The 14,500-nt window shown below is 33.8% G+C and overlaps 1 protein-coding gene across 6 annotated transcripts in view; it reads right to left on the reverse strand.

Moving 5' to 3' along the window:
• The window catches only part of VPS13A (vacuolar protein sorting 13 homolog A), a 235,170-nt gene that overhangs the window by 170,121 nt on the left and 50,549 nt on the right, over nt 1-14,500 (reverse strand). The window lies entirely within an intron of this gene.

A 14,500-nucleotide genomic window follows, 5' to 3' on the forward strand; every position in this document is an offset into this window, starting at 1 on the left:
CATTTTACAGTATTTTTCAAACTGAAAATAAAGAGAAGATTAATAAAAAACAATTTCAATTTTCATTTCTTTCTATTCCATTCATGTCAAAGAAAATATACAACTATTTGATCTGAATTGACAAAGATTAATTTACAAACAACCCTATTCACATGTTGACTTCTATATTTAAAAAAAAGTCACTGATTACCAGAGGCTCATGAAAGAAAATTATCATGTAAGCCAGTGCCAACGTTGGAAAACCTGAACTGTTTCATTCTCCCCAATTGCTGGAGATTCAAAGTGGACAACTCCCAATCATGGGGGGGCCCCAAAAATATTTTGAGATACACCTCCAGGAACTGGAACAGTTTCCTATAATAAGCATTAGCGAAAAAAACTTTCAGGCTTCAGGAAAGGAAAGGCGAAAAGAAACCGTTTAAAAATATGCCATAACATTATGTTCTTCTTAAAAGGCATGCTCGTTGGAGGAGCTAGTTAGCTACAGCCTAACCTAATGAAGTATTATTAAAGCCAAAATACCTAGAGAAGGGAAATACCCAACTTTAGTCAGGTCTACTATTCCACACGGGAGAAGGGAAATACCCAATTTCCCCAACGCTAGCTATCTTCTCCCACCTGAGGCAGGGAGAAGGGGAGTACTAAGAAACTTAAGTTCACAGACCAGAAGCATGGGATCACTAAAAAACAGAGAGCTAATCATAGCACCACAGAACTGTTCCCTTTCCCCCTATAGCTTACAACTCAATCACTAAAGGCTTATTTACATAGTTCATTTCACCCCCATACATCACACATCATGTTTGGCTATCAAGAAAAATGTCATTGCATAAGCATAGCAAAAGGCAAACAACACAACCTGAAGTGAAAAAAACTATTTAAAAACTAATATGCTAAGGGTTATAATGGACAAAGTAAACAACATGCAAGAACAGATGAACAATATAAGCAGAGAGATGGAAATCCTAAGAAAGAAGCAAAAATAAATATTAAAGATCAGAAACACTATAACAAGAATGCCTTTAACGGGCTTATTAGGAGGCTAGATGTATCTGAGAAAATTAATGCCTGAGCTGGAGAATGTATCAGAGTCAAAAAATACAGGAAACAGAGAACAGGGATGAAAATAACAGAATACCAAGTGCTATAAGACAACAACAAAAAAATGCACCCTATGCATAAAAAGAATACCAGGAGAGAAAAGCACCAATTTTAACCAAGAACGACTGATAATTTCCCCAAATTAATGTCCAACACTAAGTTATGGATCCACAAAGGTCAGAGCATATCAAGCAGAATAAATAAATGCAAACAATCAAAAAACCACACCCAATTATATTTTTAAACTACAAAAAAAATGTAAAGAAAAAAATCCTGAAATAAATCAAAGGAAAGAACAACCTAGACATAGAGGAACAGGGATAAGGATAACATTTGCCAGGGAAGCAAAAAGAGTGTAGCGAAAATTTTAAAGTGTTAAGACAAAAAAAAAATCACCAACTTAGAATTCTGTACTGTATGAAATTTTCCTTCAAAAGTTAAAACAAAATAATGACTAAGACAAAAAAAATGGGGAAAATTATTTAACTACATCTGCCTTTTGAGAAATAGTAAAAAGTTATTTAGAGAAAAGAAAAAAACCTTTAATCAAATATGTTCAATATAATAGTAACAATGTATTCAGTTCTATATATTTATAAGTATGACTTATGTATATTTTTATGCTTATGTATGTTCATATATAAGTGAAATGAATAGCAGCAATGATACAAGGAACTAGAACAAAACTCAATTAAACAGGGGTGCCTGGGTGGCTCAGCCAGTTAAGTGTGTGATTCTTGATGTCAGCTCAGGTCTTGATCTAAGAGTTGGGAGTTCAAGCCCTATGCTGGGGCCCATGCTGGGTGTGGAGCCTACTTTAGAAAGGGGAGAAAAAAAAAGGATACTCAAACTACAAGGGGCAGGAAAAAAAAAAAAAACATAGAAGAAAGAAAAGGTAAGAAAGGCAAAAAATAAAAAAAAAAAAGGAACAAATAGAAAACACCGAAGATTATGGTAAATGTTAAGAGATTAAGACAGGTCATGGTCTATGAAAAAAATATTTACAAAAGACACATCTGATAAAAGACTGTTATCCACAATATACAAAGAACTCTTAAAATTCAACAAGAAAACAGTACAAAAAAGGGGCGAAAACCTTCACAGACACCTCACCAAAGAGGACATATATATGGCAAATAAACAGATGAAAAAATGTTCTACATCACAGGTCATCAAAGAAATGCAAATTAAAACAACAAAAATTCCATGACACATCTATCAGGTGTGGCCAAAATCTAAAATACTGGTAATGCCAAATAAGAGTGAGGATGTGGAGCAACAGGAACTCTCCTCTCCTACATTACTGGTGAGAATGCAATGGTATAGTCTTTTTGGAAAAGAGTTTTGCAGTTTCTTACAAAACTAAACATACTCTTACCATAGGATCCAGCAGTCAGGCTCCTTGATATTCACTCAGAGAAGCTGAAAATTTACATCCCTACAAAAACCTGTACACAAATGTTTACAGCAGCTTTGTTCACACTTGCCAAAACTTAGAAACAGCCAAGACTGCCTTCAGTAGGTGAATGAATAAAATGAACTGTGTTACAGCCAGATAATGGCATGTCATTAAGCACAAAAAAAAGCCAAATGTGCTAATGAACCATGAAAAGACATAAAGGAAGTTTAAATGCATATTACTAAGTGAAAGAAGTCAATCTGAGAAAGATACATAGCATATGATCCTAGCTACATGCATGACCTTCTTGAAAAAGGCAACAACTACCGACACAGTAAAAAGATCAGAGGTTGGAAGGTGGGGATGATGAATAAGCACAACAGAGGATTTTTAAAGCAATGAAAATACTCTGTATGATACAGTAATGGACATGTCATTGTCCAAACCCATAGGAAAACACACCATTAAGAATGAATGGCAATATAAACGATGAACTTTGGGTGAGCATGTGTCAATGAATGTAAGCTCATCATTAATAAAACAAAAAAACACACCATTTTAGTGCTTGATGTTGAAAATGGAGGAGGCTGCGCATGCGCAGGAGGTAGAGAGGTAACTTCTGTACCTTCCTCCCAAATTTTTTGTAAACTTAACCTAGTTTTAAAAATAAATGAATACAGAAGCCTGGGTGGCTCAGTTGGTTAAGTGGCTGCCTTTGGCTCAGGTCAAGACCTCCAGGTCCTGGGATTCAGCCCTGCATTGGGCTCCTTGCTCAGAAGGGAGTCTGCTTCTCTTCCCTCTGCTCAATCCCCCCGCCCTTGCTCTCTCTTTCAGCTCCTCCCTCTCTCAAATGAGTAAATAAAATCTTTAAAAAAATAAAAATAATAAAGTCTTTCAAAAAAAAAGTAATAGAGGAATATCATTGAAAATTGCAGAGTAAGGTGCTCCAAGAATTAGTCTCTACATTAAGCTAGCAAAAATTGCCAGAGTCAACATCTCTGCAAGTCTGGAACTTAATCAAAAACTTACATCAACCAAGGAAGTGCTTAATGAAGACAGCTACATTTCTTTTCTTTCAGAAAGGAAGCACTTTGGCATTTTTATTTAACTTTCTACCATTCCCCATTCCCAAGCACAGCAGTGAGAATGCTAAGTGGGCCACATTCTGATGTGGCCTGCTGGAGCCAGCAAACTGATACAAGATGCTAAGGTATGAATGTGTGTTTCCCTCAAAATTCACTTGTTCAAAGAGTAGTGCCCATTGTGATAGTATCTGGGGCATTTGGGAGGTGAATAAGTCATGAGTGCTATGGGATTAGAGGTCTTATAAAAGAGACCCTACAGAGAACCCTAGCCCCTTAATCTTATGAAGACACTGCAAGAACCTGGCAGTCTGAAATTTGGAAGAGGGTTTCTAGCAGAACCTGGCAGTGTTGGTCTGCTAGTGTTGTACTTCCAGCTTTCTGAACTGTGAGAAATAAATTTCAGTTTTTTTTATAATTCCAGGCTGTGGTATCTTATTGTTCCTGCTCAAATGAAGGAAGACAGGAGTCTTGTCCTTAAAATAATGATGTCAAGTGTTTTCACCTGTTTGACAGTTCCCTAAAGAACCAGTGTAGAGGGTGACCTCTATTTTGTTACCTGTCATGCAGGCAAAAGTAACATCTGCCCCAAAACTTAAAGAAATAGATTAATGATAGCTGTCTGGAACAAGAGATAGTAGATGGGGAAAATACCAGCCAGATCCCAGTACCCAGGAATGAGGCTGAAAGGAAGTTTCTTTGGGGAAAAAGGCTCAGAAAGGCCACAATGTAAACCATGAATGCCAGAGAGCAACACACATACTGAGGACCCAATGTATGTTCAGCAAAGACCTGAGAGGAGCCTGGGCATGCACTTCTAACAGATTTGTGAGCTCCATGCAAGCAGGGGGTGAATGCTAAGGCAGAGCTGTAGGAAGCCTGGCACAGCACTGAAGTACCACAGCCCAGAGCCAAGTACAAGGACCTAGAGAGTATTTCTCTGTTTGGGTTTTAAGAATTTAAGGAAATAGGGCAACCTGGGTGGCTCAGCAGTTTAGCGCCTGCCTTCAGCCCAGGGTGTGATCCTGGAGACCCGGGATCGAGTCCCATGTTAGGCTCCCTGCATGGAGCCTGCTTCTCCCTCTGCCTATGTCTCTGCCTCTCTCTGTCTCTCAAGAATAAATAGATTAAAAAAATCTTAAAAAAAAAAAAAAGAATTTAAGGAAATCTGTCAATTAACTGCCTGATCACTGAAATAATGGAACAGATACTTAAGTAATCACAAATGACAAAGAATAGAGTCTTCTCAAAAAATAGTTTGGAAAATTCATTGTATTCATTTGCTAGGGCTGGTATAATAAATTATCACAAACTGAGTGTCTTAAAACAAGAACTTATTCTTTCACAGATATAGAGTTCAGATGTTTGAAATCTGCTGGTTCTTCCTGGAGGCTTAGAGGGATAATATGTTTCTTCTACAAGATTCTTACTCTTACTCTTTCTTCTTGTTCTTCTACAAGATTCTTACTGTTGCCAGGAATCCTTGGTACAAGTTAGCCTGCACATATATTATGCCTATCACTTTCACCTCTCTGGCATTCTTGTGTGTCTGTCTACAAATCTTCTTCTCCAGTCTTCTTGTTTCTTGTATGTCTGTATTAAAATTTCTCTCTTCTTATAACACCACCAGCCATTGAATTAGGGCTCACTCGAATCTATAGTAGATTAAACTCTAATCTACTTCATTCAAATTCGTTAGTTATGAACTTCATTATATGTAGAAAGACCCTATTCCAAACTAAGGTTACAGTCACAGGTACAAGAGTTAGAACTTGACATAACTTTTCGGAGGAAATAATTCTACCCACTAAAGTCAGTACACAAATGAAAGACTACAGCCCTCAATAATAAACAACAAATACAGGTGAAAAAGGAGAATCTAATTTCCGTAGTTAACACATTTTACAATACAAAATGCCAATTTTTAAACAAATAAATTATAAACCATACACAGGAAGAATGTACTAAAGATAAACAAGCTGCCTTAACTGCACTCTACAATCTAAAGGAAATCATGGACAAAGGTGTAAAGAAATCAAGTAAAAGATATAGAAACAATATAAATAGGGAGTTGTTTTTTTAAGATTTTATTTGTTTATTCATGAAAGACACACAGAGAGAGGGAAAGACACAGGCAGAGGAAGAAGCAGGCTCCCTGTAAGCAGCCTAACATGGAACTTGATCCCAGGACCCCAGGATCACGACCTGAGCCAGAGGCAGATACTCAACCACTGAGCCACCCAGGCATCCCTAAATAGAGAGATATTAAGTGTAAAATACGAATAGAAAATTTGTAGATAAGAATATAATAGCTGAAAGGAAAAAACATTAGAAAAGGTCAAGAGCAGATGTGAGAAGCCAAAAGAATAAGTCAAATTGAATGCAGACAAGTGAAATTACTGAGTCTGAGGAATTGAATGAAAAAATGAAGAGTGCCTGGGTAGCTCAGCTGTTAAGCCTCTGAATCTTGATTTTGGCTCAGGTCATGATCTTGGAGCCATATGATCAAGCTCTGCTTTGGGTTCCATGATGGGTGTGGAGACTGCTGAGGAGTCTCTCCTTCCCTCACCCTCTGCCCCATCTCCATTTCTCTCTTCCTCTGAAAAGAACAGAAAGAAAAGAGAAAAGAAAAGAAGTTAGGAAAGGAGGGGGGACGGGAGGGGAAGGAAGAAGAAACAAAGAACAAAGAACTACACAGTGCCTAGGTGGGAGAGTATCAAGCAGACCTACACATGTATTCTGGGCATCCCAGAAGAATAGAAAAGGGGACAGAAAGAATATTTGAGGGATCCCTGGGTGGCGCAGCGGTTTAGCGCCTGCCTTTGGCCCAGGGAGCGATCCTGGAGATCCGGGATTGAATCCCACGTCGGGCTCCCGGTGCATGGAGCCTGCTTCTCCCTCTGCCTGTGTCTCTGCCTCTCTCTCTCACTGTGTGCCTATCATTAATAAGTAAAATAAAATTAAAAAAAATTTAAAAAAAAAGAAAGAATATTTGAAGAAACAGTGGTCCCAAATCTGTCAAATTTGATAAAAGCCATTAATCTAACCATCAAAGAAGCTGAATGCACTCTAATAAAGATCAGCTCAAAAAGACACACACAGAACACATTATAATCAGTCAAAACCAAAACGAAGATAAAATCTTGAAAGCAGCATGAGAGAAGCAACTCATCACATGCAAAGGATAGTTAATAGGTTAACAGCTAATCTATCAGAAACCACAGAGGCCGAAAGGCAGTGGGATGATACTCTAAGTGTTGAAATTTTTTAAACATCAACTAAGACTTCTATCTGGCAAATGAAAAGAAATTAAGACATTTACAGCTGAAAAAAATGCCAAGGGAGTTCGTCAATAATAGATCTGCCCTAGAAGAAATGTTAAGGGAACTTACAGGCTAAAATGAAAGGACAGTACCCTATAGACAGTAACTGTAAACTATATGCAGAAATAAAAAACTATGGTAAGGCTACTACATAGGTGGATATAAAAGCCAGTGTTATTTTATTTCTGGTTCCTAACTCTTCTACTTCCTCTAGGATTTAAAGACAAAAAGCACAAATCAATCATAAATCTAGATGAACAGGCATGCAATGTATATATAAAGATGTAATTTGTGAACATAATAACATAAAGGCAAAGAACATACCTGTGTAGGAGCAGAGTTTCTGTAGATTACTATAGCTAAGTTGGTACGGATTTAAACTAGACTGTCTTAAATTTAGAATGTTAATTGTAATTTCCATGGTATCCACCAAGACAGTGAATAAAATGTATACAGAAAAAGAAATGTGGACAGAATCAAAAAGAAATCAAACAACAGAAAGGCAGAATTGGAGGCACTGGGGTGGGGTGGGGGGAGTATAAAGATATATAGTAAACAAATGGCAAAATGTCTTAAGTATTTTCTGGACAGTAATCATTTTAAATGTCAATGTTATTAAACTCACCAATTTAAAAATAGAGACTAAAAAAATAAAAAATAAATAAATAAAAATAAAAATAGAGACTAGCAAAACACATGAAAAAACATGATTCAATATGTTGTGCACAAAAGACTCACTTTACATCCAGACACAAAAGCTGAGAGTGAAGGGATGGAAAAAGAATCTGTGCAACTTGTAACCAAATGAGAACACTATTAACATTAATATCACACAAAATAGTCTTTAATTAAAAAAATGTTCTATAACAAAATGTTCACTTTATATTGATAAAGGGTAAATTCAAAGATGTAAATATGAATCCCCACATTGACAAAACTCAAGAGAAAAACAGACAATTCTACAATAACAACGGGAAACTCTAATATACCATCTTCAATAAATGCAGAACATCTAGACCAAGAAACAAATAAAGTAACAGAGAATCTGAACAAAATTATAAACTAATTATATTTAACTTATATAGGACATTCCACCCGACAGCAGAATACACATTCTTTTCAAGTGTAGGCACATGGAACACTCTCCCAAGACAGATCCAGACCATGTGCTTGGCCACAAAACAGGTCTTTAAAACTTTACAGAGTGAAATTATATAAAAAATCCTCCCCAATCACAATGGCAACAATGTTGGAAATCTTGGAAGTAAATTCCAAAAGCTTCTGGTAAATTTCCAGAGGGAAAACTTAAGATTCTCAAATATGTGGCAACTGAACAAAATATTCTTAGTCAATAGGTCAAAAAAGGGCAAGGAAAATTAGAAAATACTTTGAAATGAACATAAATTAAACGCAGCATGACAAAACTTAAGGGATATATCCAAAGTGATGCTCATAAGTAAATTTTTATCTCTAAATAACCACATTAAAAAACAAACGTATCAAATCAATAGCATTACTTTATACCTCAATTAGAAAAGAGAAAACCCAAAGCTCACAGAAATAATAAAGATAACAAAAACTTGCCTCTTTGAAAAACATACTTAAAAAATCTTTACCTACACTAAGAAAAAAAAAAAGACACAAATAACTAAAGTCAGAAATGAAAGTGACAGTATTCTTACATACCTTGAAGGAAAAAAAATAATTATAAAAATGTATTGCAAATGATAGGACATAAAGAAAATATATATCCTAAATGAAATGGACAAATTCCTGGAAACATACAAGATTACAAAACCTGACTCAAGAGAACAGAAAATCAGAAAAGATCTATAACTCAAAAGGAAACTGAATCAGTAATCAATCTCCAAAAGTAATCAACCTCCCAACAAAGAAAGAAGAGTCCAAGACCAGATGGTTGGTTTTATCAGTGATTTCTATCAAATATTTAAAGAAGAATATCAATCCTTCTGAAATTAATCCGGAAAACAGAAGAGGGAGCACTTCCTAATTCATTCTGAGGCCGGAATTCCCCTAATACCAAAGTCAAGGAAATACATCATGAGGAAAGAAAAAAGTAAAAAACAAAACTAAAAGCCATTTTTAAAATTAAATTAAATTAAATTAAATTAAATTAAATTAAATTAAATTAAATTAAAATAAATAAAAAAATAAATTAAATTAAATAAATAAAATAAATAAAATAAAAAATAAATTAAATTAAATTAAATTAAAAAATTAAAAATTAAAAAATAAAAAATAAAAATTAAATTAAAAAATTAAAAAATTAAAATAATAAAAACAATAAAAAATAAAAATAAATAAAAATAAAAAATAAATAAAATAATAAAATAATAAATAAATAAAATAAATAAAATAAATAAAATAAAATAAAATAAAATAAAATAAAATAAAATAAAATAAATAAAATAATTAAATATTAAATAAATATAATTAAATAAATGAAATAAAACAAAACAAAACAAAAAAAATAAAATTAATTAATTAAATTAAATTAAAATCTCTTATGAAGACAGATGCAGAAACTTCAACAAAATACTAGCAAACTGGGGTGCCTGAGTGGTTATTTGGTTAAGCATCTGCCTTTGGCTCAGGTCATGATCCTAGGGTCTTAGAGTCCACCCTGCACTGGGCTCCCTGCTCAGTGGCAAGTCTGCTCTCCTTCTGCTCCTAACCCCCATCCCTGGCTCATGCACACACACTCTCACTTAAAATACTAGCAAACCAAATTTAACAGCCTATTAAAAAGACTACATCATGGCCAGGTAGGATTTATTCTAGGAATCTATTTGATGGGGTTGCAAATAAAAAAGCAATAAAACAATCTATTAATAGAATGACAAAGCCACAAGATCATCTCAAACAATGCAAAAAAAAATTTATTCTAAAATCGTTTTAAAAAATTTTTTTTCAAAAGTAAGGAATACAGTGTACTTCCCCAACCTGCAAAAGGGCATTTATATATATATTAAAAAAAAAAAAAAAAAAAAAAACACAACCCACAACTAGAATCATACTCACTGGTAAAAGATCAAAAGCTTTCCCTCCATGAACAGACAAGGATGTTCACTTTCAACCCTGTTCTAGAAGTTCCACCCAAGGTAATTAGCCAAGAAAAAAAAGTTAAAGGCATCTAATTGGAAAGGAAGAAATGAAAATCTCTACTCATGGATGGTATCACTCTACATGAGTGAACAACACAGGGGTTAGGGGCAATGACAATACGCATAGTCAAAAATTCAGATATAACTTCTGTCTCACAAATTCCTAATAACTTCTCACAGATGAGAAGCCTTACCAATAGCATAAACAAATCATTGACATATATTTTGTGATATGCGTTTTATACAATGTTCTTAAAATATAGAGGAAAAAATTTTTAAATCATAAGGGAGAAAAAATACATTTGCAGTACTGTAAAAAAAAAAAAAAAAAAAAAAGAATCCACAGATAAATGAACCCATGCAGTTCAAACCCATGTTGTTCAAGGATCAATTGTATGTAGAAAATCCCAAAGGATCTACAAAAAAAATAGAGTTAATAATTCAGCAAAGTTGCAACTCACAAGATTTACATGCAAAAATCAACTGTGCTGCCATACACCTACAATGAATAAACTGAAGAAACTGACAATTCCATCCCAGTAACATCCAAAATTGTAAACATTTAAGAAAATATTTAACCAAAAAAGTGTAAGACATGAACAGTGAACAAAAAATTGTTGAAACAAATGTAAAAAGACATAAATAAATGGAAGGATATCTATACTCATTGATTGGAAGACTTACTATTGTTATGATGGCAATACTACTGAAAGCAATCTATAAATTTAATGTAATCCCTATCAAATTCAAAGTACCTTGTGTGTGGAATGGAATATACAAATCCTCAAATTCATACGGATTTGCAAGGTACTTCAAATATCCAAAATATTCTTGAAAAAGTAGAACACGATAAAAGACTTGCACTTTCCAATTTTAAAATTTACTACAAAGCTATAGTAATCAAAGCAGTGTGGAAGTGACATATGAACAGACACAATGAGTCTATAGAATGGAAGGAAATAGAATTAGAGTCCAAAAATAAAGCCATGTATCTATGGCCAAATGATTTTCAACAAGGGTAACAATCCCCATCATTCAATGGGGAAAAATAATCTCTTAAACAAGTGGTGTTAGGATACCTGGATATCCACATACAACTTAATCAAATTGTATTTATTCACTGTCTACCCCACATACAAAACTTAACTCAAGGTGGATCATAAACCCAAATGTAAGAGTTAAAACTTTAATACTCTTACAAAATATAGCACTAGATTTCCATAATCTTGGATTAGGCAAACTTTCTGAGATATAACATCAAAAGCATAAGCGATGACACAAAAACCCCAGATAAATTATACTTTATCAAAATTAAAAACCATGCATCAAAGGACATTATCAAGAAAATGCAAAGACAAGTGAAAGAATGTAAGGACAAGCTAAATATCACATATCTAGAGTCTAGAATATATATTATTACAACTCAACAAAGAATAACTCAACTAAAAAATGGAGCCAATGAAGATGTACAGATAGTCAACATCCATATGAATGGATGCTCAGTATCATTAGACATTAAGGAAATAAAACTGAGAAACCATATTTCACACCCAAAAAAACAGCTGTAATTTAAAAGCACAAACAAGAAAATAAGTATTGGTAAGAATATGGAAAATCTGAAATCCTTGTACACTGCTGATGGAAATGTAAAACGGTGCAGCCCTATGAAATCCACATTGGTGCTTCCTCAGAAAGTTAGAATAATACTATAACTCAGCGATTCTATTCCTAGGTACATAGCAAAAGAATTTATACTCAAATCCACATTCATGAATGTTCACTGTGAAGTATTATCACAATAGCCAAAGGGTGGAAAGAACTCAAATTTCCATAGAACAGATGAATAAACAAAATGTGGTAAATACGTACAATGGAGTATTGTGCAAGCTTAACAAGGAATGAAATTCTGATATATACAACAACACAGATGAGCCTTGAAAACATTATGCTAAGTGAAATAAAGCAGACACAAAAGGTCACGTAATGTATGATTTCATTTATATGATATATCCAAAAACAGAAAGCAGACTCGTGTTTTCCAGGGACCAGGAAGAGGGGAGTAATTCTTAATGAGTGTGGAGTTTTACTCTGTGGTAATGATATTTTGACTAGATAGGGGTGGTGAATATTCAAAATTATGAATATATTAAATCCCACTAAACTGTACTCTTTAGAATGATTAATTTTATGTCAATTTTACTCCAACAAAGAAAATTCATTAAAATAAAATTAATTAGTGAATGCATACACTACAAAAATAAAAAATTCCCAAATCACTAACATACCAGTTAAAGATACTTGAAAAAGAAAAGTAACCTAAGCCTAAAGCAAACAAAATTTTAAAAATAAAAAGATTGGAAAATAATTTAATAAAACAGAGAATGAAAAAATATAGAAAAAGCAAAACCAAAGCTCCTTAAAAAAAGAAATCTAACTAAATTAAGAAATAAGAGCCAAGATTCAGAAAAATTAGGAATGAAAAAAGACACTATAACCAATCTCACACAAAGAAAAAGATTACATGGTAACACTAAATAACTACATGTCAGCAAATTCGACAGCTTAAATAAAATGGACAAATTCCTAAAAAGGAACAAACTACTGAAACGGACTAAAAAATACAAAATAAAAACCACAGAAAATCTAAATAGACCTAAGGAGAAGTACAGATTAAGTTCATATTGAAAAACTTCTTCCCACAAGCTCAGGTCCCTACGACATTACTGGTGAATTCTACCACTAAACATTTAATAAAGAATCAATACCAGTTCTTTACAAACTATTCCAAAGAGGAAGAGAACACTTCCCAGCTCATTTTTAAAAACAGTATTATCCTAATACAAAAAATACACAAAGCCATCACAAGAAAAATATAGACCATCATTCTCATACGAACACAGACGTACAAATCCTCACCAGTAAACCAAATCCAGCTATATGTGAAAAAGACCATATATATGACCAAAAGAATGTAGTTATTTTATCATGTTAAAATCAATTAAGGTAATACACCATAAATCAAAAGAATAAAGGACAAAAACTACACTTTCATCTCAAGGGACAAAGAAAATGCATTTGACAAAACTCTAATCAACTTCCATGCCAAACCCCCACCCCCCCCAAAAAAAATACTAAAACCTCAATAAACTAGGAATAGAAGGAAATTTCTCAAAACTGATAAAAGGCATCTATGAAAAACCCACTCTTTCCATCATATTTAAGAGACTGAGCACTTCTCCTTAAGATAAAGAACTAGAAAAAGATGTCCTAAAGGCAATTAAGAAATGAAGAAAAGGTGTCCACAATGGAAATATAGACGTAAAACTATTTCTATTTGCAGATGCAATGCTCAAGTATGCAGAAAATCCTAAGGAATTCACTAAAAACTACTGGAACTAATTAACAAGTTCATCAAGATTGCAGGGTACAAGATCAATATACAAAAATCAATTGTATTTTTATATATTTGTAATAAACAATCCAAAAATGAAATTAAGAACATGATGCCAAGTGTAATAGTACTGATGGGGTTCAGGACATACTGCCCCCAAAATATGGTACCTTGGTATACTGAGTATTTTAAGTTGAAGGGCTTTGAGAAAATAAAAGCAGGAAGATCACTCCGATATTCCCCTACCCTCTCCCCTCTCAAACATAGGTCATAAAACACTCACATAACATGTACCCTCTCCCTCTCTATAGCTAGAGGAAAGAGGCATCCTTATCTCTAAAGGCAAAGGTAAACTGAAAAGAGTCCTAATGAACAGGGCTTGCTAAGTTTCCCCCAGTCTACTATACCTATCTTATGCTCCTTGACCTATCATATCCCTCCACAACTGTCCACTCTTCATCAGACCTAACACAGTCTACTCTAACTGGTTCTTTGGATCTACATTTCATTATGAATGCATTTCCATTAAACTTTTATTGAAATAAATCCGTATGCTTCTCCCTTGTTAATCTCAAAAAGGGTTGAGGAAACTCTTTCCTCCCATACAGCATCAAACACAATGAAATACAAGAGAATATATTTACCCAAAAAGGTATAAAACTTGTACTCTGAAAAATATGAAATAATTGTTGAAATTAATGAAGATCTAAGTAAATGGAAAGGCATCCATATTCATAGGTGTTAAAAAAATACCACTTAAATTTCAGTACCCAAAACTGATCTACAGATTTAATAAAGTCTTTATCAAATGTAAACTGAAATTTTTTGGCAACAATGGACAAGATGATCCTAAAAGATACAAAGAAATTCAAGAAAATTAAAAGAGCTAAAACCATCTTGATAATGATACAAAACTGGAGGATAAACTTTCTGATTTCAAATTTTATTACAAAACTATAGTCATCAATACAGTGTACTACTGGCAGAAGGTTGTATAGATCAATGGGAATAGAGTCCAGACATAAATTCTTACATTTATGGTAAACTCTTTTTGATGAGGATACGGAGATCATTCAATG

The sequence above is a fragment of the Canis lupus genome, chromosome 1 (assembly GCF_048164855.1).
Source record: "Canis lupus baileyi chromosome 1, mCanLup2.hap1, whole genome shotgun sequence".
Lineage (NCBI taxonomy): Eukaryota > Metazoa > Chordata > Mammalia > Carnivora > Canidae > Canis > Canis lupus.